The 25,819-nt window shown below is 43.0% G+C and overlaps 1 long non-coding RNA gene across 1 annotated transcript in view; it reads left to right on the top strand.

Annotated features, from left to right (window-relative positions):
• LOC143982297 (uncharacterized) overlaps positions 1-25,819 on the top strand; it is a 44,377-nt gene that overhangs the window by 14,404 nt on the left and 4,154 nt on the right. Inside the window, exon 2 of the long non-coding RNA XR_013274431.1 lies at positions 3,800-3,948. This is a non-coding gene — a long non-coding RNA (uncharacterized LOC143982297). The remainder of the gene's footprint in view (positions 1-3,799; positions 3,949-25,819) is intronic.

Raw genomic sequence — 25,819 nt, 5'->3', positions numbered from 1 at the left:
CCTGTTGTTTAAAAAAAAAAGGCTTCAAAGTTTCCCCCCCTTTGGGCCAGTATGACTCGAAAGCCAATACATTCTGGACATGCTCTCCCAAGGTTACAGTATAGAGTTTTCGGATCACCCACCAGAAAGATACTTTGTGACAAATCTTCCAAGTGATGTAACAAAGGCCCTGCCTATGAAGAACCTTTTAAAGGATCTGAGACACCAGAGGGTTGTGATACCAGTATCTCCAGAGGGACAGGGTCAGGGATTCTATTCTCACATTTTTTTGATAAGAAAACCATCCCGAAACTACTGGCTAATACTCAACCTGAATTTTTTACGGTCAAGAATATTCTGACCACGCAATGCTTTATGGCATCAAGCGATCTGAAGGATGCTTACCTGCATATTCCTATGGCACCTCAGTCCCAGAAATTTCTGAGCTTTGTGGTGAATATGGGCAAGTAGATTTCACATCTTCAGTTCAGGGCCCTTCCCTTCAGTCTGTCGATGGCTCCACGTATTTTTACGAAAATAATGGTGGAAGCCTTCGCCCCTCTTCGACTCCAGGGGATTGCGGTAATCCCATATCTGGACGACCTCCTTTTCTTCACCCCATCCAGAGAGAAGTTGCAGGAGGATCTGGACAGAGCCCGCAGTCACTTGGAGTCACTGGGGTGAATAGTGAATGTTCAAAAATCGAATTTCATTCCAGCCCAGCAGGTACTTTTTCTGGGATACATGATAAATTCGGTAGAACAAAAGACTTTTCTCCCAGAAGAGAGAAAGATCAAAGTCTTCAAACGAATCAGCAGAATTCGGTTCGAAAGGTTATGTCGGCCTTGGGCACATTAACCTCTTCTACGCCAGCCATCCAGTGGGCAAGGCTGCATTTCGGGCCTCTCCAGAGGTTCCTTCTGAGAACATGGAACCACAGGACAGAGAGTCTCGTTAAAAATGGTAAGGATCCCCACCAGAGTCAAACGCTAAGTTTGGTGGTGGAAAAATCATGCAGGTTTGCAAAAGGGTCTTCTTTGGTCTTTCTGACCGAAAAAGTGGTCACAACAGATGCCAGTGTGCGGGGATGGGGGGCCCACATGGGTCAGGACTTGGCCATGGGACACGGTCCCGGGCCGAGGCCGAAAAATCCTCAAATTGGAGAGAGCTAAAAGCGGCCGTCCTAGCATTAACTGTCTTCTCTCAAAACCTCATAGGTTGCCACGTCCAGATTCTATCAGACAATGCCACCACAGTAGCCTACCTGAACAAACAGGGAGGCACAAGGAGCAGATCTCTTCACTTGCTGTCAGTAGAGATTCTGGAATGGGCGGAGAACCATCTACTATCTCTACCTGCATCCCATCTCAAGGGCACGTTAAAGGAAGTAGCGGATTATCTGAGTCGACAGAAGGTTCAGGAAGCAGAATGGAGCCTGAACGCGGAGGTGTTTGCTTTGATCACCAGGACTTAGGGTCTTCCACAAGTAAACCTGTTTGCCTCAAGGCAGAACACACAGCTCCCACATTTTTTTTTCCCTTCAGCGAGACGACGGCTCTCAGGGAACAGACGCTCTGGCACATCCGCCGTGGAATTTTCACCCGGGGTATGCTTTTCCAGTTGATTCCACTGGTGTTGAGAAAAATACAAAAAGAGAGAGTATCAATAATCTCGATTACCCCATTTTGGCCAAAGAGAGCTTGGTTTTCCACAGTTCTACAGTTAGCAGTCAAACCAGGTTGGCAACTTCCGCTAAGTCAGGATTTGTTGACTCAGGGGCCAGTACATCATCTGCATGTAGCCAGATTAAAACTCGCTGCCTGGTATCTGAAGAGCAATTGTTGAGAAGCAAGAGTTTTTCAGAACACTTAATAACCATATTACTTTCTAGTAGAAAAAAGGTAACAAGAGCCATTTATGCCAAGGTATGGAAAGTCTATGCTTCTATCATTCAGAACATGAGGATATAAAAAAACTTAGTTTCAGTATTGGAGTTTTCGCAAAAAGGCTCAGACAAAGTGGCCGCTTTAGGAGTGTATCTGGAGAGATCCTTATCTTCAGGAACCCTGATCATGAGATTTTTTTAAGGCACTTTCCAGGTCAAGACCGGTCCCAGTGAAGCATTTTCCAAATTGGGATCTCTCGGTGGTTCTGCAAGCTCTAGCAAAAGAACAATTTGAGCCCTTACAGGACATATCTCTAAAGAACTTAACTTTGAAAACTATTTTTCTTGTAGCAGTCACTTCGACAAGAAGCCTTGGGCACTTCTGCATGCCCTGTCAGTGAAAGAGCCTTTTTTGTACATTTTCTCAGATAGGATTGTCCTTAAAATAGACCCAGGGTTTTTGCCGAAGGTGGCAAGTTTTCGTAACGGGTCCCAAGAAATTATCTTCCAACATTTTGTTCTAAGCCTTTAAGAAGGAGGAGTCGTTTCACAACCTGGACGTGAGACGTACCCTATTACATTATTTGGAAGTAACAGGAGGTTTTAGCGCTTCGGATTCATTATTCGTTCTTTTTTCTGGAAACAAAAAAGGCCATCAAGCATTAAGATGGCTTAAGACAGCTATTTCTGTAGCCTATTCTCAGATGGGTCTATCTCCCCCGCTGGGAATTAGAGCTCATTCAACAAGGGCTCAGGCCACTGCATGGGCAGAAAGAGCTGGTGCCACTCCAGATCAAATTTGTAAGGTGGCTGTGTGGTCAAGTTACTTAACATTTGGAACAGTTTTAGTGGTTCAACATCATAAAACTCCTAATAGATAAGGCACCACATCCCTGAGAATTGAAACATGAATCAAAAGCAAGGGAGGGAATTAGGGATTTTAACGGTGCAAATAGTGACTAGATAATAAACATTATTGAATAGGATACAGATTTATGATACAAATATTTATTAAATTCAAAGTTAAAATCATTAACAAATTATGCTTGAAATATAAAAACACAGGACAATGCAGTGTAGTGGTTGTTCTCATTAAACACACATAATCCTGACATGTTTCACAATAGGTTGCTTCTTCAGGGGATGTGTGAATATTTCAACGAAATCTAAATCAAAATACAAAATAATATAGTAACAAAATATTTACAAAAGTGTGTCGAAGATCAATAAGTACATGTGCAGGCTTGAGAAAAAAACAAAAACAAACAAACAACCCACCTTAAACCACTACGTAGATGATAATGTAGGGAATTTGTCCACCTCAGGAATTAACCACAACCATGCTGGATCGCAGGGGGCTAAAAAAAACGGCCAAAGATTGCTGGTAAGAGAGACTATATAATGAAAAAAGGAAGGAAGGAATTGTTGGCAAATCTCAGTAGATATAGGTTGATAAAAAAATATATAAAAATATAAATATAAAGGTTGCTAAAATAAGTCAACCTAAAGGGTTTATTTATTTTAACTTTGAATTTAATAAATATTTGTATCATAAATCTGTATCCTATTCAATAATGTTTATTATCTAGTCACTATTTGCACCGTTAAAATCCCTAATTCCCTCCCTTGCTTTTGATTCATTACTTAACATTTGTCCGTCACTACAGACTGGATCTCCAGGGGATCAGGCTTTTGGCAGAAAAGTTCTGCAGGCTGTGGTCCCTCCCTAGGGTGGTAAATCTCTATTATCCTCTCAAGTGCTGTCCTGAAAGATGTTAAGGGAAATGTCAAGTTAGACTGACTATATATATATATATATATATATATATATATATATATGTGTATATGTATATATGTGTGTAAAATATATATATATATATATATATATATACTATATAAATTGTGACTAACCATATCTTGATTTACGTGTTCCAGTTCGGGGCCGGAGGTTCTCTACTACTACTGACTATGTGTGGGGAGGAGCCTCCTTTTAAAGTTTGGTGGAAGAGGTGTTTCCTATTGACAAGGGGAAGAGTCACTCTCTCAAGTGCTGTCCTGAAAGACTCTTGGAAAACAAGTTACCGGTAAGTCTAACTTGAATTTTTCTGCCCCTGTTCAACAGGGCGTGTAATTACAATTTTCGATCTAATATTTCACAGCAGGGCCCGTTCCTGCGCCCATCAAGAAAAACTGTGAGGGCTTACAGTGTTGTGGCAACACCACCACCAAAGGCCCAATTGTTCTGACCCTGTTCAACAGGGGCATTTAATTGCAATTCTTCATATAATATTTCACAACAAGGCCCGTTCCAGCGCCCACCAAGAGTAACTGTGAGGGCTTACGGTGTTCTGGTACCACCAATACCTAAGGCCCAAATGTCTGCAGAGTATATAGGGCAGACCCCTACTTTCAAACATCTGACTTACAAATGACTCCTACTTACAAACGGAGGGAGACAACAGGAAGTGAGAGGAAAATATCCCCAGGAAGGGAAATTCTCTCCTGTAAGAGTTAATATGAGAAAAGGGTGTCTCCTCCACTGATGCTTTATCATCAATCCTTGCTTCCCTAAAAACACCAAATTTTCAAAATCCTATTGTCTTTGGGACAAAAAGTGAGGTGAAATCTTCTGAATGGGGGAACAGACAGCAAAACAAATGTTACAGGGGTGATGATAACCCTTCCCTATGTTTTCCAAAAAGCTTAAAAATAGATTTTTTGGCTGGAGCTACACTTACAAAATGTACCTTTTCCAAGTTACAAACATATTCAACTTGAGAACAAACCTACAGTCCCTGTTGTTCTTGGGACCGTCTGTATACTGCTGTTCAGAGTATATAGGGCCTGGGGCCCCCATGACTTTTCTTTTTTTAATTTGGGTACGGGGTTCCCCTTAATATCCATATAAGCCCCTAAGGGCCTGGTAATGGGCTGGGGGTTTACCCATGCCATTTTTCTCAATTTTCATCCATATTGCCGGGACCCAAAATTACATTACAGCCATAAGCAGATTTAAATGACTTTTATTCCTTTAGAAATGTCATTTTGTGCAGGGACTGTTCTAAACATGGGAAACACGGGCCACTTTACAGGCATACTATAGACACCCCCAGACCCCCCCCCCCCCCGGAATATTTAAGGAATATTTAACTTTAAGCATCATTAACAGGTTCCCGACTTGCGCACGCCGATGGGCAGAAGGGCACAGCTGGGTAAATAGGTGTACCTTTACGTTTCTTTAAATTTGCCGCCATGCCATCGCGTGCACCAGCCGGGACCTCCGTGAGTCGGCTCGCGGGTCCCGCGGATTTGATCGCCTCACAGAAAGGAAGAACAGGGAGATGCTAATGTAAACAAGCATCTCCCTGTTCTGCCTAGTGAGCAGAGATCAGTGATGTGTCACACGTAGCCATGCCCCCCACAGAGTCACTCCCCAGGACATACTTAATTCTTACATTGCCCCCTAATGGTTAACCCCTTCACTGCTAGTGTCATTTATACAGGAATCAGCGCATTTGTATAGCACTGATTGCTGTATACATGACAATGGTCCCAAAAATGTCCCATGTGTCCGCCATAATGTCACAGTCACGATAAAAATTGTGGATCACTGCCTTTACTAGTAAAAAAAAAATCAAAATTATCAAGATGCCATAAAACTATCCCATATTTTGTAAACGCTATAACTTTTGCTCAAACGAATCAATAAATGCTTATTGCGATTTTTTTTTTTTTTTTTTTTTTTTTTAAATATGTAGAAGAATACGTATTGGCCTAAACTGAGGAAAAAAAATTTTTTTATATATTTTTGGGGGATATTTATTATAGCAAAATGTAAAAAATTTGTTGCTCTTTTTTTGTTTATAGCACAAAAAATAAAAACCACAGGGGTGATCAAATACCACCAAAATAAAGGCTCTAATTGTGGGGAAAAAAAAGACATCAATTTTGTTTGGGAGCCACGTTGCATGACTGCGCAATTGTCAGTTAAAACGATGCAGTGCCGAATCGCAAAAAGTGCTCTGGTCTTTGGCCAGCAAAATGGTCTGGGGCTTAAGTGGTTAAAATCACTGCTCCTGAAAAAACGCCCATTTTTAAAACTTTTTTTTGCATTGATACATGTCCTCTGGGGCAGGACGCGGATCCCCAAACACTTTTTAGGACCGCCGGCCGAACAAACATACCGGGGTTATGGCAGCTAGCTGTTGCCATAACAACGATATCCGTCCCCAAAGTAGGGACATGCATCAGTGTGCGGCTTTCTGGAAGTGGTTAAACCCAAACACCTTTTGAATTACACAGGTTCTGAGGCTAATTAAGTGCAGGTAAGGCACCAAGTGAGTTTAATTACCAGTTTAATCAGCCACAGAACCTGTGTAATTAACGTGTTCAGTTTTAAAGGTATGAGGTGGCAACCATAGTTGCGAACACGCCTGAGCCAATCCTTGTGAGTAGTCTCTGCCTCTACTATCCTATAGGAGAAGCTCACTAAATTCCACCTTATACTTCCCCAAGATATTTATTTTCTGTCCTCTATGTAAGGATTGCTTTGGGCCCCTGAGGGCCACATGTGGCCCTTTGACAGTTGAGGTGCGGCCCTTGAGCCCCAGCAATCAGTACTACATTGCTTGTAGTAAAGTTCAGTGGTGTCATACAACACGTCCGTAGTGTTTGACAGTCTCCTATAGCAGTCTTTTTCAACCAGGGTGCCTTGGCAAAATGCCCAATAAATTGTATACAAGCTGGTATGTGGACGAAAGCTGCCTTTTAGTTACACTAAAGCCGCGTACACACGTAACCGCTTGGACTTCCCGCCAGACTGTCCTCGGACTTTCCGAACGGGCTACTTGCCCACACACGGCACTTTTTCAGCGGACTAATACGGCGTACTAAGTCCGCCGTACTATCCGCCGTACTTTTGAAATGAATGGACTCGCCCACACACGCGAAGGAAAGTCCGCTCATTTTGAGCGCGTCTCCAGGTAGGCGGGGCCCGCGAAGGATACGTCACTGGCCCCGCCGCCTGGTATGGACTTAAAGGGGAACCCAAACGCCGAAAAAAATCGGCGTGGGGGTCCCCCCCCCAAGTCCACAACAGACCCTTGTCTGAGCACGCTACCCGGCCGGCCAGGAAAGGAGGGGCGAGCGCCCCCCCCCCCTTCCTGAGCCGTACCAGGCCGCGTGCCCTCAACATGGGGGGTGCCTTGAGGAAGGGGGGCCTGCGCGGCCCCCCCCACCCCAAAGCACCTTGTCCCCATGTTGATGAGGACAAGGGCCTCTTCCCGACAACCCTGGCCGTTGGTTGTCGGGGGTCTGCGGGCGGGGGGCTTATCGGAATCCGGGAGCCCCCTTTAATAAGGGGGCCCCCGGATCCCGGCCCCCCACCCTATGTGAATGAGTATGGGGTACAATGTACCCCTACCCATTCACCTGTAAAATTAAAGTACAAAAAAAAAACACAACACACAAGATAAAATAATTATTTACTTTGCGGGCCCCGCCTACCTGGAGACACGCTCGACATTTCTCCGGGCGGGAAAAGTCCGCTCATTTCAAAAGTACGGCGGACTGGCACACACACGGCTATATTGCCTGCCGAAATGCGAGTCCGGCGGGAAGATTGGAGTGCAAAACTTCTTTCTAAGTCCGCCGTACTTTCAGGTCAAAAAATATGCCGGAGGCTACACACGGGGGGATTGTCTGGCGGACTTGAGTTTGCCGGACTTTTCCACCCGCTTGTTTGATCGTGTGTACGCGGCATAAGATTTTCATTGTGCACCATTACAAACTTCTAGCTGATGGCTTCATACCTTGCAACTTTTTTATATGGGAATGAGGGACATCTATTAGCAAAAGTATGTAGGCATAGGACACACCCCCTGCCAGGCCCCCTTAACCATTTTCAGACCGGACCAATTTGCTGGTCAAAGACCAGACCACTTTTTGCGATTCGGCACTGCGTCGCTTTAACTGACAATTGCGTGGTTGTGCGACGTGGCTCCCAAACAAAATTGACGTCTTTTTTTCCCACAAATAGAGCTTTCTTTTGGTGGTATTTGATCATCCCTGCGGTTTTTATTTTTTGCGCTATAAACAAAAATAGAGCGACAATTTTGAAAAAAAGGCATTATTTTTTACTTTTTGTTATAATAAATATCCCCCAAAAATATATAAAAAAACATTTTTTTCCCCTCAGTTTAGGCCGATACGTATTGTTCTATTTTTGGTAAAAAAAATCGCAATAAGCGATTATTGATTGGTTTGCGCAAAAGTTATAGCGTTTACAAAATAGGGATAGTTTTATAGCATTTTTATTAATAATTTTTTATTATTTTTTTTTTTACTAGTAATGGCAGCGATCAGCGATTTTTGTGACTGCGAACTTGTGGGGGACCCATCGGACATTTTTGACACATTTTTGGGACCATTGTCATTTATACAGTAATCACTGCTATATAAATGCAGTGATTCCTGTGTAAATGACACTGGCAGTGAAGGGGTTAACCAGGGGGTGGCAGTGTAGGTGTTAAGTGTTCCTAGGGGTGTGTTACTAACTGTGGGGGGGTTGGGCTTTCATTTAGTGAACACTGATCTCTGCTCCAATCACATGGAGAAGAGATCAGCGTCACTAGTTGCTAGGCAGAATGGAGAAATGCTGTTTACTCGGCATTTCCTCCATTCGGCCGCTCCGTGAGACGATCACGGGGATGCCCGCGGCGATCGAGTCCGCGGGTCCCGCGACCGGACTCACGGGGGTCCCGACCAGCGCGGGAGCGCGCCGCCGGCGGCACGCTCCCGATGGCAGGGCGGCATTGAATATTGGACGTACCTGTACGCCAATATGCCTGCCCGTGCCATTCTTTCGACGTACATCGTCGTGCGCTGGTCGGGAAGTGGTTAAAGGAGAATTATACAAAAATAATTAGTTAAAACCACAAGTGCTTTTTTTTACCACTACTATTCCTTTATATTGGCTTTTGAAATGTACAAATACAACCATTTAGAAACTGGATGAAAGGTTTAGCACTGGGAAACACATTTTGATAGATAAGTAGTGCATTTTATATACAGGTATATGCATCGGACCAAAATGAGGGACAGAGGAAATTTGTTCCAAATAAGGGACAGTTGTGAGCTATGTGGCTTTTCAATAACCAATGGCATCATCAGTTCATAAGGAGGATGTCAGTCGCCTGCATAGCTCCCTTGTTTGACCCTCTCCATTAGTGGTGTCACATTAGCTGAGTGATGGAGAAACATTGAAACACTAGTCCGTATCAGTTTGCAAAAGTGTATTTGCTTTGGAAGAATAAATCGTCCTCTAACGTTGAGTGTCCTACTTGGACTTGTGGATGTCTCTGCATTATGTAAAACTATTCGAATAGATTTACATTTTAGAATAGGGTGCTTCAAGACTGTTCATCATTTTTAAAGGGTGCCTTGAGATTGTCCATCGTTTTTAAAGGTTGTCTTGACTGAGAAAAGGTTGAGAAACACTGTCCTATAGCATGACTTGAGCCTCCAACCACTTTAGTAGAGTCATATCTGACCATTTGCTCTAAGTAAAGCTTTGTACACATGATGAAAATATATTAGACAAATGATCATCGGTGTTTTGTTTTTTGGATGCAAGTCTCATATCAAAAACAAATAGGTTACTAAAGTTAGGAAAAGTGACACAATGTATTGTAATTTATTCTTTTGTTGCAAGCATGCGTGGTAATGGTCCTTTTTTTTATTATTTTTTTTTTTTCAGATGAATACTGTACTGATTAAGTGAAAATTGTTAGTTCTAGTATCGTACAAGAACATTTTTCTTGGTTGTCCCTTTCGATAATTTAGCATGAGCTGTCATGATCGTCTCTCGAAAGCTGTGTACTAACAATTGTATTATCGTACGATCGAATCAAAAGCTGTATTTTTCATAATTTTTTTTTTATCGTGTGTACTAGGCATACGTTTTTAGTCTGTGACAGTTCTCTTTAGCATTACTTTGGAGACATTAGGGGCCACGTTTGAGGCCCCTTTTCCTTGCAAGTTAACAACCACTGCTCTGGGTGAAAGATCCCTCAGCCATGCAGTGATAGTCATGGTGGACCATCCAGGTCATCCCTGGTTGAAGCCCAAATGACCACTAGGGCCCTTTCAGGGAATTACGTTTGCTGACCTACCAAGGTATGGCCATTCGTGGTCTGTTGCTGAACGCTGGCCATAGTTTAATCAAAATCTAGCCAGTTCAGCAGGGACCAGCCAAATTCCAATCGCCCATTATTGTTCATGAGAAGGTGATCTAATGACTAATTTAGCATGAACCAGCTTGTTGGAAAATTTTGCTTCAAACTTCAAATTCTGCTTGTAACGATCATTTGTTACACAGGCAGAATGGCAGTCTGCCTATGCAAACACTGCAGAATACGTTCTGTCGGGATTGCTCCCGTGTTCCTGATAAACAGGGATACAGATCTCTGCCTTCCCCTAGTACAAGCACCTCTCACACATTAAACTGTCACTGATGGCCACCATTGCTAGTAAAATAAATAAATAAAAATTCCATAAAAATATCCCATAGTTTGTAGACGCTATAACTTTTGCACAAACCAATCAATGTATGCTTATTGGGATTTTTCTTCCACTAAAAATATGTATCAGAATACATCTTGGGCTAAATTGATGAAGAAATTAGATTTTTTCCTTTTTTTTTAATTGTATATGTTTTAAAGTAAAAAATAATTGTCAGTTACAGTAATGCAGTGCCGTATGGCAAAAAATGGCCTGGTCGCAGGGGGGGGGGGGGGGGGTTAAACCTTCTGGAGGTGAAGTGGTTAAGGAAAAATAAAACTTCTACCTTTTAGAGACACTTTCAGTCATTGCATCCCTGCCTCCTGCTTCAGTTTGGTACTGTGTGGTGCCAAGTAAGACCTGGTTCTCATTTGTGTGTTCTAGGTGTGCTACATTTAACGCAATATAACATCCGTTTTGATTAAACGAATCAAAGATGCAGCAAGCTGAATTTTTTTTTTTATGCACCACGCTTAACCACTTAAGGACCAGGCCTCTTTTTCGGACTTGGTGTTTCCATGTTTAAAACAGTTTTTTTTGCTAGAAAATTACTTAGAACCCCCAAACATTTTATATTGTTTTTTTTTCTAACACCCTAGAGAATAAAATGGCGGTCATTGAAATACTTTTTTTCACACCGTATTTGCGCAGTGGTCTTAGAAGCGCACTTTTTTTGGAAAAAATTCACTTTTTTGAATAAAAAAATAAGACAACAGTAAAATTAGCCCAATTTTTTTTTATACTGTGAAAGATAATGGTATGCCGAGTAAATTGATACCCAACATGTCACGCTTCAAAATTGCGCCCGCTCGTGGAATGGCGTCAAACTTTTAGCCTCAAAAATCTCCATAAGCGACATTTAAAAAATTCTACAGGTTGCATTTTTTGCGTTACAGAGGAGGTCTAGGGCTGGAATTATTGCTCTCGCTCTACCGATCGCGGCGATACCTCACATATGTGGTTTGACCACCGTTTTCATATGCGGGCGCTACTCACGTATGCGCTCGCTTCTGTGCGCAAGCTCGTCGTAACGGGGTGTTTTTAAAAAAAAAAATTTTTTTTTCTTATTTATTTTAATTTATTTTATTTATTTTTACACTTTTAAAAAAAAATAAAATAAAATGGATCACTTTTATTCCTATTACAAGGAATGTAAACATCCCTTGTAATAGAAAAAAGCATGACAGGTCCTCTTAAATATGAGATCTGGGGTCAAAAGGTCCTCAGATCTCATATTTGGGCTAAAATGCAACAAAAAAAAAAAAAGAAAATCTGACATTTAAAAAAAAAAATATACCTTTAAGAGGTATGGGCGGAAGTGACGTTTTAACGTCGCTTCCGCCCTCCTATGGTATAGAGACGAGTGGGGGCCATCTTAGCCTCACTCGTCTCCATACCCAGCAGACTGAAGGACCCGATCGCCTCCGCCGCTACCGACGGCTCCGGTAAGCGGCGGAAGGTGCGGGAGGGCGGTGGGAGGGGGGGTGGCACCTCTCCCGCCGCCGATAGCGGTGATCTCGCGGCGAATCCGCCGCGGAGACCACCGTTATCGTACAGCCGACCGCCGCCTGAAGAGATGGATATCTCGGTTGTGGCAGCAGCTGCTGCCGTTACCGAGATATCCCTCTTCAAAAAATGGACGTACATCGTCGTGCGGCGGTCGGCAAGTGGTTAAAGTGTACATAAAATGCACAGGTGGGAATAGGATCTACAGGTTTCAGCCTAGATGAGCCGTCTGTCTTCTGAAGCACACTGCGAAGGCGCATAATGCGGTGGTGCGCAGCTATGTCCTGCACCTTTTTAAACAGCTCTGCTGGTCCTATACCAGATAATTCTTATGTAATGAGGTCTGCTATCTGACATTTCTCTGAATATTTTCTAGGACAGCATTAGAGTGGCTCTACCCACCTAAAAAGGCAAACAAAGCTCACATTAAATATACAGCTTCAGTGACGGGCCCACCTCAGTTATCCTAACGGCAGAATCTTTCCTTTACAGCATTCATGCTAGTGGCAAGGGTACCTACTTTAACCGTGTAATTTCCTTGCTTAAAAGGGGCAACTTTCTTATCGTACATCACGGACACAGCCATAGTAGTTACTATGTGGGTATAATATAGGCCACCTTCAGATGATGGACACTGGCACGCCCTAAATGAAAAAGTGCACTCCCTATATAACCCATCCCACTGGTGGGAGTACCTCAGTTTTTTTGCCAGTGTCTAAGGTGTTTACGAAGGTCCCGGATTCTCCTTGAGCCAGGTTAAGGGCTCAAGGTATAACAATACTAGCCTACTTAGATGACCTACTCCTGATAAATCAGTCGGTAGCCCGCTTAAACCAAAGTTTAGTCACCGCAGTCAGCTACCTGGAATACCTAGGTTGGATTCTTACCCTAGAGAAATCCTCCTTAAAACCATCAAGGAGATTGCTGTACTTGGGGCTGATCATTGATTCAGTTCAGAAGAAGGTGCTTGTGCCCCAGGAAAGGATCTGTTCCATAAGGGAACTGATTCAGTTGGTCAAAACAAAGAAGAATCCTTCTATTCGACTTTGCATGAAGATGGTGGCTTTTTTCGAGGCTGCTCCTTATGCGCAGTTTCTTTCAAGGCTGCTGCAAAACAGTATCCTATCAACTTGGAACAAGAAGGTCCAAGCTCTGGACTTCCCAATGCGTTTATTCCCCAAAGTGCGTCAGAGCCTCAATTGGTGGTTGATATCCAAGAAGCGTCAAATAGCGAAATCCTTTCTACCAGATATCTGAAAGGCGGTAAGTTGCCAGCCTTCTGGGCTGGGAAGTAGTCCTGGAAGAAGCATCTGTCAAGGGGAAATGGTCCAAATCAGAGATGACCATGCCCATCAATATTCTAGAGATTCGTGCAGTACGCCAGGCCCTGGAGGCCTGGACGTTCATACTACGGAATTGTCATGTCAGGATCCAATCCGACAATGCCACAGCAGTGGCCTATATCAAATCACCAAGAGGGCACGAGAAGTCATGCGGCCCAGAGAGAGGTCAATCGTATTCTTTCTTGGGCAGAAAACAACATTTCTTGTCTATCAACAATTTTCATTCCAGGGATAGAAAATTGGCAGGTGGTCGACTTGGGTCGCCAACAACTGTTCCTGGGAGAATGGTCCCTTCACTCCGACATCTTTCTGTTAATATGTCAAAGATGAGGAGTTCCAAACATGGATCCGTTTGCATCCAGGTTCAACAACAAGATAGACAACTTTGTGTCAAGGACAAGGGACCCGATGGCATACGGAACAGATGCCTTGGTTTTTCCATGGGGTCAGTTTTCATTGATCTATGCGTTCCCTCCTGTTCTGCTGCTTCCGCACCAGGAGATTTTGGTTTGCCGAGATCGGAAAGATGGCGGTAGGGGACCCTTGGACCCAACCACTATGGCCAGACCTTCTCTCGTAAGGTCTGGTATTCCATCCTACCTTTAAAAACGCTAATTTTAACGGTTTGGCTATTAAAAACCCACATTCTGAAAGACCGTGGGCTGTTGGTTTCAGTAGTTTCTACTTTGGTTAATGCTAGGAAGCCAGCCTCCAGAGTCATGTATGATAGAGTCTGGAAGGCATATGTCTCCTCGTGTGTATCCAGGAAATATGTCGTAGGATCCTTGAATTCCTACAGATGGGATTAGAATTGAAGCTGGCCTTAAGTACTATCAAGGGCCAGGTTTTGACCTTATCAGTATTTCTTTTTTTTTCCAACGATCACTTGCTTGACTCTCTCTGGTTCGTAACTTTTTTTCAGGGAGTAACGCGGATTAATCCTCCAGTTAGCTCACCCCAGAACTCTTGGGACTTAATTTTAGTCCTGTTAGCATTATTAAAACAGCCTTTTGAGCCAATACAAGATATTCCCTTGGTCCTCTTGACGTGGAAAATTATTTTCTTGGTTGCCATATCTTCTGCTAGAGTATCTTAACCCTTTCATGACTAAGCCTAATTCTGACATTTTGTGTTTACAAGTTAAAATCCGTATTTTTTGCTAGAAAATTACTTAGAAACATTACTATATTATAATAAAATATATATATATATATATATATATATATATATAAAAATTTTAAGCAGAGAATCTGGAGAATAAAATGTTGATTGTTGCAATATTGTATGTCACACGGTATTCGTGCAGCAGTGTTTTAAACACAATTTTTTTGGGAAAAGGGACACTTTCATGATTAAAAAAAAAAACAGTATAGTTATCCCATTTTATTTTTTTGTATAATGTGAAATATGATGTTACGCCGAGTAAATAGTTACCAAACATGTCACGCTTTATAATTGCATGCACTCGTGGAATGGCGACAACGTTTGGTACCTAAAAATCTCCATAGGTGAAGATTTAATTTTTTTTACGGGTACCAGGTTAGAGTTACAGAGGAGGTCTAGTTCTAGAATTATTGCTCTCGCTCTGACAATCGCGGCGATAACTCACATGTGTGATTTGAACACCGTTTACATATGCGGGCGTGATTTCCGTGTGCATTTTCTTTACTGCGCAAGCTCACGGTGACGGGGGCAGTTTAAACATTTTTTTTTTCTTATTTATTTTTATATTATTGTGTTTTAAAAAAAAAAAAATGATCACTTTTTTTTGCTGTCACAAGGAATGTAAACTTCCCTTGTGACAGTAATAGGTGGTGACAGGTACTCTTTATAGAGGGATCGGGGGTCAAATAAACGGGGTATATTTTTAAAAAGCCGGCGCCATTGGCACCCGAGTAAACAGGAAGTGACGTTGTGACGTTGCTTCCGTGTTTACATCAAGGAGACTGGAACAAAGCCGCTTCCGGCTTCGTTCCTCTCTGTCACTAGCCGCCGGAAGAGCCGGATCGTCGATCGGCTCTCCGGTGTTACCAGGAGGCCCGGGAAGTGGGAGGAGGGGGGGCTCCCCTCCCGCTCCTCCGGGACAACGGCCGAGTGGCTTTTAGCCACATCGGTTGTTATCCTCAGCAAAACCGATCACCCGCTCTAAAAAGCAGTACCAGGATGATGCCTGCAGCTGCGGGCATCATCCCAATATAACCCTCGAAAACCGAGTATGCTTGGTGGGTTAAGAGCCATTTTCGATTTTTTTATATATATATATATATATATATATATATATATAGTTATATTGCAGCCTCAGCCTAAATTCCTACCGAAGGTAGTGTCAGGTTTTCATTTAAACCAGGATATTGTTCTGCCTTTGTTTTCCAGAACCTCGCTCTGTGGACGAGAGATCACTACATTCTCTTGATGTGGTGGTGAGAGCGGTCAAGGTCTATTTGAAAGTGACCACTCAGATTTGTAAAACAGATGTTTTGTTTGTGTTGCCAGACGGTCCTAAAAGAGGACAGGCTGCGTTGAAATCTACTATTTCTAAATTGATTTGTCAAGTAATTGTTCAAACTTATGGTTTAAAGAGGAAAACTCCTCCTTTTCATGTTAAAGCGCACTTCTCTAGGGCTGTTAGTGCTTCTTGGGCAGTGCATCACCAAGCCTCCATGGCTCAGATCTGCAAGGCTGCAACTTGGTCTTCAGTTCATACATTTACCAGATTCTATCAAGTAGATGTAAAAGATTATGAGGATATCTCCTTTGGGCGCAGTGTACTGCAGGCTGCAGTATATGTCCTCTAGTCTCTTGGTGCCCTATTTTTGTTGTCTCCCTCCCTTCAGTTGGCATTGCTTATGGGACATCCCACTTAGTAACTACTGGCTCTGTGTCCTGTGATGTATGATAAGAAAATAGGATTTTTGTAACAGCTTACCTGTAAAATCCTTTTCTTTGAAGTACATCACAGGACACAGAGGTCCCTCCCTTTTTTGGTATACACGTGTATTGCTTTGCTACAAAACGGAGGTACTCCCACCAGTGGGAGGGGTTATATAGGGAGTGCATTTTTTAATTTAGGGCGTGATCAGTGTCCATCACCTGCAGGTGGTCTATAACCCACTTAGTAACTACTATGGCTCTGTATCCCTTGATGTACTTCAAAGATTTTACAGTTAAGCTGTTACAAAAATCCTATTATCCCCACTAGCTCAGAGGCACTAGTTGTATCCACATATCCCGATGAGTGGCCTATTTTAGATGGACACCAGATTTTGACCATGCCACTGACCCCACTACCTTCTCTGGATCTTACAGCAGTACCAAGTGTCCTAAGAATTCCAGTGCTTGGAGGAGAAACATAAGCCAAGAGTCAAGTAAAGTCTTCTCTTCCCTACTCTCTGCTTCTTAGGCTCACAGATACAGAATGGGTAGAATGTGGATATGGGATGGATCTGCAGCGCAGGAACTGCAGTCTGCTCACATAATTTTGTAATAAAAACATCTTTGCCATTCTGAAGCTTCCCTCCAACCACTTTGCCTATTATTAATATAAATTATATATATATATATATATAATGTGTGTGTATATGTGTGTATACATACATATACAGTGCCTTGCCAAAGTATTCGGCCCCCTTGAACTTTTCAACCTTTTGCCACATTTTAGGCTTCAAACATAAAGATATAACATTTTTATTTTTTGTGAAGAATCAACAAGTGGGACACAATTGTGAAGTGGAACGAAATCTATTGGATTTTTGAAACTTTTTTAACTAATAAAAAAATGAAAAGTGGGGCGTGCAAAATTATTCGGCCCCCTTGCGTTAATACTTTGTAGAGCCACCTTTTGCTGCGATTACAGCTGCAAGTCGCTTGGGGTATGTCTCTATCAGTTTTGCACATCGAGAGACTGAAATCCTTGCCCATTCTTCCTTGCAAAACAGCTCGAGCTCAGTGAGGTTGGATGGAGAGCATTTGTAAACAGCAGTTTTCAGCTCTTTCCACAGATTCTCGATTGGATTCAGGTCTGGACTTTGACTTGACCATGCTAACACCTGGATACGTTTATTTGTAAACTATTCCTTTGTAGATTTTGCTGTATGTTTAAGATCATTGTCTTGTTAGAAGATAAATCTCCGTCCCAGTTTCAGGTCTTTTGCAGACTCCAACAGGTTTTCATCCAGAATGGTCCTGTATTTGGCTGCATCCATATTCCCCTCAATTTTAACCATCTTCCCTGTCCCTGCTGAAGAAAAGCAGGCCCAAACCATGATGCTGCCACCACCATGTTTGACAGTGGGGATGGTGTGTTGAGGGTGATGAGCTGTGTTGCTTTTACGCCAAACATATCGTTTTGCATTGTGGGCAAAAAGTTCAATTTTGGTTTCATCTGACCAGAGCACCTTCTTCCACATGTTTGGTGTGTCTCCCAGGTGGCTTGTGGCAAACTTTAGACAAGACTTTTTATGGATATCTTTGAAAAATGGCTTTCTTCTTGCCACTCTTCCATAAAGGCCAGATTTGTGCAGTGTACGACTGATTGTTGTCCTATGGACAGACTATTCCACCTCAGCTGTAGTTCTCTGCAGTTCATCCAGAGTGATCATGGGCCTCTTGGCTGCATCTCTGATCAGTCTTCTCCTTGTCTGAGCTGAAAGTTTAGAGGGACGGCCAGGTCTTGGTAGATTTGCAGTGGTCTGATACTCCTTCCATTTCAAAATGATCACTTGCACAGTGCTCCTTGGGATGTTTAAAGCTTGGGAAATCTTTTTGTATCCAAATCCAGATTTAAACTTCTCCACAACAGTATTACAGACCTGCCTGGTGTGTTCCTTGGTCTTCATGATGCTCTCTGTGCTTTCAACAGAACGCTGAGACTAACACAGAGCAGGTGCATTTATACAGAGACTTGATTACACACAGGTGGATTCTATTTATCACCATCAGTCATTTAGGACAACATTGGATCATTCAGAGATCCTCGCTGAACTTCTGGAGTGAGTTTGCTGTACTGAAAGTAAAGGGGTCGAATAATTTTGCACGCACCACTTTTCAGCTTTTTATTTGCTAAAAAAGTTTAAAATATCCAATAGATTTTGTTCCACTTCACAATTGTGTCCCACTTGTTGGTGATTCTTCACAAAAAATTAAAATTTTATATCTTTATGTTTGAAGCCTGAAATGTGGCAAAAGGTTGAAAAGTTCAAGGGGGCCGAATACTTTCGCAAGGCACTATATATATATATATATATATATATATATATATATATATATATACACTGTGATTCTGTACTTGCCAAATATGCTGCAGAAATCTCCGTCCACTGAGTCTGGCTCCATCCATTTTAACTGTGACAGCTGAAGCTGCTGCCTGTTCACTTCCTGGATTTACACAGACACACAGAGGCACACCTCCAGTTCTGCAGCCCTGCAGCTTTGCATGATGTCATAAGCCTACGTTTTTTTACCAGACAAGTAACAGGAAGTGGACGGTATAAGGAATTTACTGGCAGGAAAAAAATGTTTTACTATCCAAAGTTAAAACAACAAGGGCAGAAGATTTAATAGATGAAAAAATGACTGAAGTTCTGCTTTAAGGTGGCAGATGGGGGTTGACCAGCACACAGAATGAAAAGACTGCACCAAGCACCAAAGAGTCATCTGCCTCTGCTACAATAGAATTCCTCAATATTGGCTCCACGGAAAGTGGAAGCGTTTTATATAACTCATGCACTTTCTACTCACCAATCGTCTCTTGGAGTCCGGGTCAAAGCACTCACACCTAATTACCCTATTTTGCTACACTGTACAGAAGTCTCTTTCTGTATGGTCTGTTTACTAGATTAAAGCAGTTTTAAATTCAAACACAAAATAATATATTGAAGCTTACCAATCATTAGATGTGGTGACTGTATTAGTTTTCTTTTTCAGGCCTTTTTCTCCTCTGTTTACCCCTGGTTGATCTGGCCAGTAACACACCACCTGTATTATACAGACACTGCTTTGGATGAATAAGCACAGGGGGGCAAATTTGGACACCAGCATTGTCAGTCTGAGGGGGAAGGAAGTGTTAGCCCCTGTACACACAGTGGGAGATTTCCACAACCAAATCTGTCGGATTTTGCCCGAAACTGTTGCACACGGTCAGACAAAGTTGGCGAAAAATCCGATCTTTCAGAATGTGATGACGTAATTTCGTTACGATGGGACTACATTCAGGCTAGTAGCCAATAGCTTTGATGTAGGAATTTGATCTGAGCATGCGTGGCACTTGGTCCGATCAAAATTCTCTACACATGATTGGAGTATGTCCGATTGGCCTAGTTGGTTGGGAAATATTTCCAACATGTTGGAAAATTGGGTCCGACGGATATTCCGACTGAATCAGTCCGATGCATACCACACACAGTCGGATTATCCGACGACACGGTCTGATAGGACACATTCCGACGGATTCTCCGACCGTCTGTACAAGGGCTTAGAAGTATTAACAGATTTAAAGTGATTTGTAAGGGTATTTTAAACATATTAAACATATCATACTTACCTTCAATGTGCAGCTCGTTTTGCACAGATTGGCCCCCGAACCTGCTCTTCTGGGGTCCCCCGGTAGCTCTAGCGGCTCCTCCCCGCATCAGATTACCCCCTAGGAGAAGCGCCAGGGGATTACCTTGCGGGCACACTCCCGAGTCCAGCATTCGGCATCCATAGAGAGCGAATGCAGGACTCAGCCCCGCCCCCGGCATTGGATTTGATTGACAGCAGCAAGAGCCAATGGCTCAATCTATCCAATCAAGAGCCGGGAGCCGGTGGAGAGAGAGACAGGGCGTCCCCGCCAACTGAATGAAGGGGTTCAGGTATTTAAAACGGGGGTGGCGGCTAGAGGGCCAGGGACTGGCAGGTGTTTTTTCACCTTAATGCATGGAAAAAACACAAACCTTTACAACGCCTTTAAATACACTAAAAGATTGAAGCTGAACTCCAGCTCAAACTTTATCTTCAGTTACAGCAAACGGTTTTATTCCTTTTGGAAAAAAAATATTTTACAGTGAGGGAAAAAGTATTTGATCCACTGCTGATTTTGTACTTTTGCCCACTGACAAAGAAATGATCTGTCTATAATTTTAATGGAAGGTTTATTTTAACAGTGAGAGAAAGGATAACAACAAAAATATACAGAAAAAAATAAATTCTAAAAAGTTATGAATTGATTTGCATTTTAATGAGTAAAATAAGTATTTGATCCTCTATCAATCGGCAAGTATTCTGGCTCCCGGGTGTCTTGTGTACAGGTAACAAGCTAAATTTGGGAGCACTCTCCTAAAAGGGAGTGCACCTAATCTCAGCTTGTTACCTGTATAAAGGACACCTGTCCACATAAACAATCAGATTCCAATCTCTCCACCATGGCCAAAACCAAAGAGCTGTCCAAGGATGTCAGGAACAACATTGTAGACTTACACAAGGCTGGAATGGGCTGCAAGACAATTGCCAAGCAATTTGGTGAGAGGGTGACAACGGTTAGTGCGATTATTCACAAATGGAAAAAACACAAATAGCTGTCAATCTCCCTCAGTCTGGGGCTCCATGCAAGTTTTAACCTCATGGAGTTTCAATGATCATGAGAATTGTGAGGAATCGGCCCAGAACTACACAGGAGAATTATGTCATTGATCTCAAGGCAGTTGAGACCATAGTGGCCAAGAAAACAATTGGTAACAAACTACGCCCCTCAAGGACTGAAATACTGCAGTGCCCGCAAGTTCCCCCTGCTCAAGAAAGCACATGTACAGCAAAAAAGATGCGCTATATTACAAAATAGTACAGACAAAAAGCTGCCTACAAACAAACAAAATCCTAAATCATATACAAACAAAAATTGTGGCGCTAGAATCTGTGTAAATTAAAGTAAAAGCATATACATGCCAGAACTCACAAGTATACAAAAAACAACAGTAAATAAACCATTACAACGAAAACTGAATAAATAAGAGGGGTAATTGCATCAATGTGAAACTACTCCCAAAGTAGAATAAAGTGTCCCATAAAGTGCCAAGTGTTCAATGGGTGTCTATAGGAGTCTCTATGTAGTCAAATGCTGACACTCGAACAGACTTGCCAGAAGTAGACTTTACAGATGGTGTCACAGTAGAAAAATTAAGGTACTCTTACCAAAACCGTTGGACACATTCACCCTACAGCAGTGTGTCATACAGGCTTTCAGCGCTCACCCTCCTGTGCTAAGGTAAGACTAACTCCAAGACCGGAACCAGACGGTAAGGATGATGACAACCCCCGTGCAGATCGACGGACATCAGGACTGGAGACTCACGCTACCATCAATAAAATTCAGTGTATAAGGAAAAGAGATGCAGGAAAAAACGGAAAAACTCAGATGGTGCAGGTCAAACTTAAAAAGTTGGTTTATTCACATCAAACACAAGACGTTTCGACTCTATGGGTCTTCAGATATGTCCTAGTTGAAGACCCATAGAGTCGAAACGCGTCGGGTTAGCCTATCTTGTGCTTTTCACATTGCCTTTTTTATATGTATTGAGATCTCTTTTTATTGTCACATCTTGTGTTTGATGTGAATAAACCAACTTTTTAAGTCTTGGAGCTCAATCTAGCACCATCCTTACACTTGCCAGCCCGGAAAGCATTCATGCTTACACAGATGCTACATCGGCATCCGCTGCTCTGTATTTTTGAGTCTGCCTGAGTGAATGCTGAATAAATCTGTCTGTTTGCCATCTTACGGCCTCCTGTGCTGACAGCAGCCATCTTGCTACACCCAGACCAGCAAAAGGGACATAGAAGTGTTTGTTGGTGGCCATCTTGCTGTACCCTGGACAGAAAAAAGGACGTAGAATTCGACTAACTTTGATGCCGCATTTCGGCCAGCAAAAGACCGATGAGACATCGGAAATTATCCGACGGATTTAGTCTGGAAGTGGTGTTGCATACACACGGTCGGACTAAGTTGTCGGAATTTTCAGTTGCCAAGAACGCGGTTGACGTAAGCCACGTACAACGGCACTAAAAAAGGGAAATTCAGCACCACGTCCGGCACCCTTTGGGCTCCTTCTGCTGATCTCCTGTTTGTCGCGTGTTAGTAGAAGTTTGGTTAGAGACTATTCGCGCTTTTCAGATTTGTGCTTCAGTTCGTTACTGCTCTTCAGTTTGTGCTTGTCGGTGCGTATCTGCTCATCAGTGCATGTAGTCAGTAAGCATTTGTTGCTCATTGTGGACTATATCTTGGTATAGTACACTTTGATTTTCATTGCTTATTGTCTGCTCGTTTCTGGTTTTCAGGTCGTTCTTTCAGGCATTGCTGTTTATCGGTGCTTTCTGTTGTCCGTTCTGACCAGCCGACCATTTTAAGCCATGCTTTGTGTACGTACTCGTCATAGAGTTTGTGCTGTGCAGAAGCAAAAAGTGCTTAGGCAAGGCCGGGATGTCTATACCCAGACTATCAGAGACATGTCTGCGGACCATAGTCCAGAATGGCACTAAAACAGGGCACTCCCACCAAATATGTAGGAATGTGTCTTTCATTGCACATCCCCTCCAGCATACATCTGAAGTGTTTGGGAAAATTCTGGCCAAGGTGACGGGCACCCTGTACCACCTCGACAGAATCTTATAATTATTTTCTTGGGTCTTAGAGTCTATCGAGCTGGTATGTGTCAGGCGGTATAAATGATGTAGCTGGTCACCTGAGAAATCATGTTGGAGATCTTTTTCCCAGTCTGTAATGTAGTGTGGCTTGGGATTGGGTGTGGTGGACTCTAAGCCCTTGTACACACGATCGGAGATTCCGACGACCAATTCCGAAGGATTAATTACGGAAGTGATGTTGCATACACACGGTCGGACCAAGTTGTCGGAATTTCCGGTTACCAAGAATCTAAGCCACGTATGGCGGGCCTAGAAAAGGGAAGTTCAGCACCACGTCCGGCACCCTTTAGGCTCCTTCTGCTGATCTCGTGTGTATTGCGTGTTAGTAGAAGTTTGGTGAGAGACGGTTCGCGCTTTTCAGATTAGTGATTCAGATCGCTACTGCTCTTCAGTTTCTGCTTGTCTTTGCGTATCTGATAATCAGTGCGTGCAGTCAGTAAGTATTTGTTTCTCATTGTGGACTATATCTTGGTATAGTACACTTTGATTTGCATTTCTTATTGTCTGCTTGCTTCTGCTATTCAGTTCGTTCTTTCAGGCATTGCTGTTTATCGGTGCTTTCTGTTGTCCGTTCTGACCAGCCGACCATTTTGAAACCATGTTTCGTCTACGTACTCATCGTAGAGTTTGTGCTGTGCAGGGGCTTCGTGTTGGGGTTCTTACTTTGACACAAGCCCGGTCCATGAACAGGGAGGGGAGGCATTTGTGGACCAAGAATTGGTTGCGCCAGCGTGACCAGTTCTCGCACATGCCTTTGCTCCGTGAGATCCGGGAGAATAATCCTGATGATTTCAGGAATTATCTCCGGATGACGGACCCCGTTTTTCACCGTCTGCTGGCTTTGCTGTCCCCTTATATCACCAGGCAGGATACCTGCATGCGACAAGCCATCACTCCGGAGCAGAGGCTCATCGCCATGTTGAGCTACTTGGCGACAGGCAGAAGCCTTCAGGACCTCAAGTTCTCTACAAGCATCTCCCCCCAGGCTCTGGGGATCATTATTCCAGAGACCTGTTCTGCCATCATTCAGGTCCTGCAGAAGAACTATATGAAGGTAAGTTTTATCCTTTAACATCACATTCTATGTATTTCATGATTGCTAATGTCTTGCATTTCTTTCCTCATTCCCTAATTACCATCATTGCAATATGCTCTAATTCATATACTCTACCCCTTTGTCCTCATGCATATTTGCCTCACTAACTTCCCCACCATGCTCTTCTTGGCCCATAAAACTATAGTCTAGTCACTTACCAATGTCTTTTGTCAGCTCCATAGTATTGCTTTCCCCTAAACACCCCCTCCCAAACTCATTAGGAACCCCCCTCCCCCCAACTGCTAGCTCAGCTGATAGCAATCCTCTATCTGCTGACTTTACCAAACCCAATACACACTATATCTACCTTTTTGATGCTCACATTTATGGATGAATTCACCAAAGCATGTAGTGCAAGGGCCTGCCTCAATACTTTCAAATGCTATATTTTTTTTCCCTATTATTATCTTGATATGTAATAGCAGAATGTCAAAATGTGCTTCCATTTTTTGGTTTCTTTTTGGTATTATGACACTTCTTACCTGTCCAGTGGGCTGCCAATAGTGTAAGTAAGGAGGGGCATCCCAAAGTATCACACATTATTTAGGCATTCACCTCTCAATCAAGTGGAGAGGGTTACCTGTCCAAAAAATCCCCCCTCATTTTTTAGAAAGGGCCCATCAGATGGGGGGGGGGGGGTGATGACTCTGATAAGGGGACCTTATACTTTAGGCTTTAAATACTCAGTTCCCAAAATGTTATACTAATCTTGGCCAAAAATGTTTGTGTCTAATCTGCTTGCAATGTTGATTTTTAAAAAGATTTTCACTCCACAGTGTCCTTCAATGCCACAGGAATGGCAAACTGTGGCCTCCCACTTTGCCAGTTGTTGGGACTTTCCCAATTGTGGAGGAGCAATTGATGGGAAGCACGTCCGCATCGTCCCACCACCCAACTCGGGGTCGTACTATTATAATTATAAGGGGTTTCATAGTATCGTGATGTTGGCGGTGGTGTCTACAACCTATGAGTTTTTGTATGTGGACGTGGGGCAAAATGGACAGATGGTGGAGTGTTCTCCCGGACGGAATTCTACTGGCGTCTCCAGAGTCGCAGTCTGGGCTTGCCACCCCCAGAGGAGAATCAGGAAGGACTCCCGTTCGTCTTCGTCGCGGATGAGGCATTTGCCCTGGCGAACCATCTGATGCGGCCTTTCCTGATGAGGACCCTCACCCCAGACCAGAGGATTTTTAATTTCCGCCTGTCCAGAGCCCAAAGAGTGGTGGAGAACACCTTTGGAATACTGGCCAGCCGGTTCCGCCTTTTTTTAACTCCTACCCAAATGGCGGAATACAAACTCAATCACATAGTGCTGGCCTGCTGTGTTCTGCACAATTTTCTAAAAAGACTTTCTGCGAACTATGCGGTCTCAGTTGTCCAACAAAAAGCAGACTTGCTAGAAAATGATAACCTCACGGGCCTTGAACCTGCTCATCCTGGCTTGCCTCCCCAAAGCGCCCATGAGGTTAGAACCCAATACATGGACTACTTTGTGGGTAGGGGGGCCATTGATATGCCAATGTCTGAGCGGCATTTTCAGAATACATTTTTCTTTGAAACTCCTTCATTTACTGCTTGGCTTGCTTTTAGGTGTCTCCTATGTAAATTTATGTATTTTCCTGTTGTGCCTTTTTCACCATCTTCAGATAAGCTTATTATGTTGTGGGTCTGCTACACACACACCTTGTTTTTGGTAACTAATGTATGTAGTGCATTACTGACCAAAATCGTGCTAATTTTCAGCACCATGGCAGGAAAATGGCATGATTGTCCTAATTA

The sequence above is a fragment of the Lithobates pipiens genome, unplaced genomic scaffold (genome assembly GCF_037356315.1).
Source record: "Lithobates pipiens isolate NorthernLeopardFrog02 unplaced genomic scaffold, aLitPip1_a1.2 Scaffold_16, whole genome shotgun sequence".
Lineage (NCBI taxonomy): Eukaryota > Metazoa > Chordata > Amphibia > Anura > Ranidae > Lithobates > Lithobates pipiens.
The sequence above is the reverse complement of the archived record's forward strand: the minus strand, read 5'-3'. Positions and strand labels throughout refer to the sequence as shown.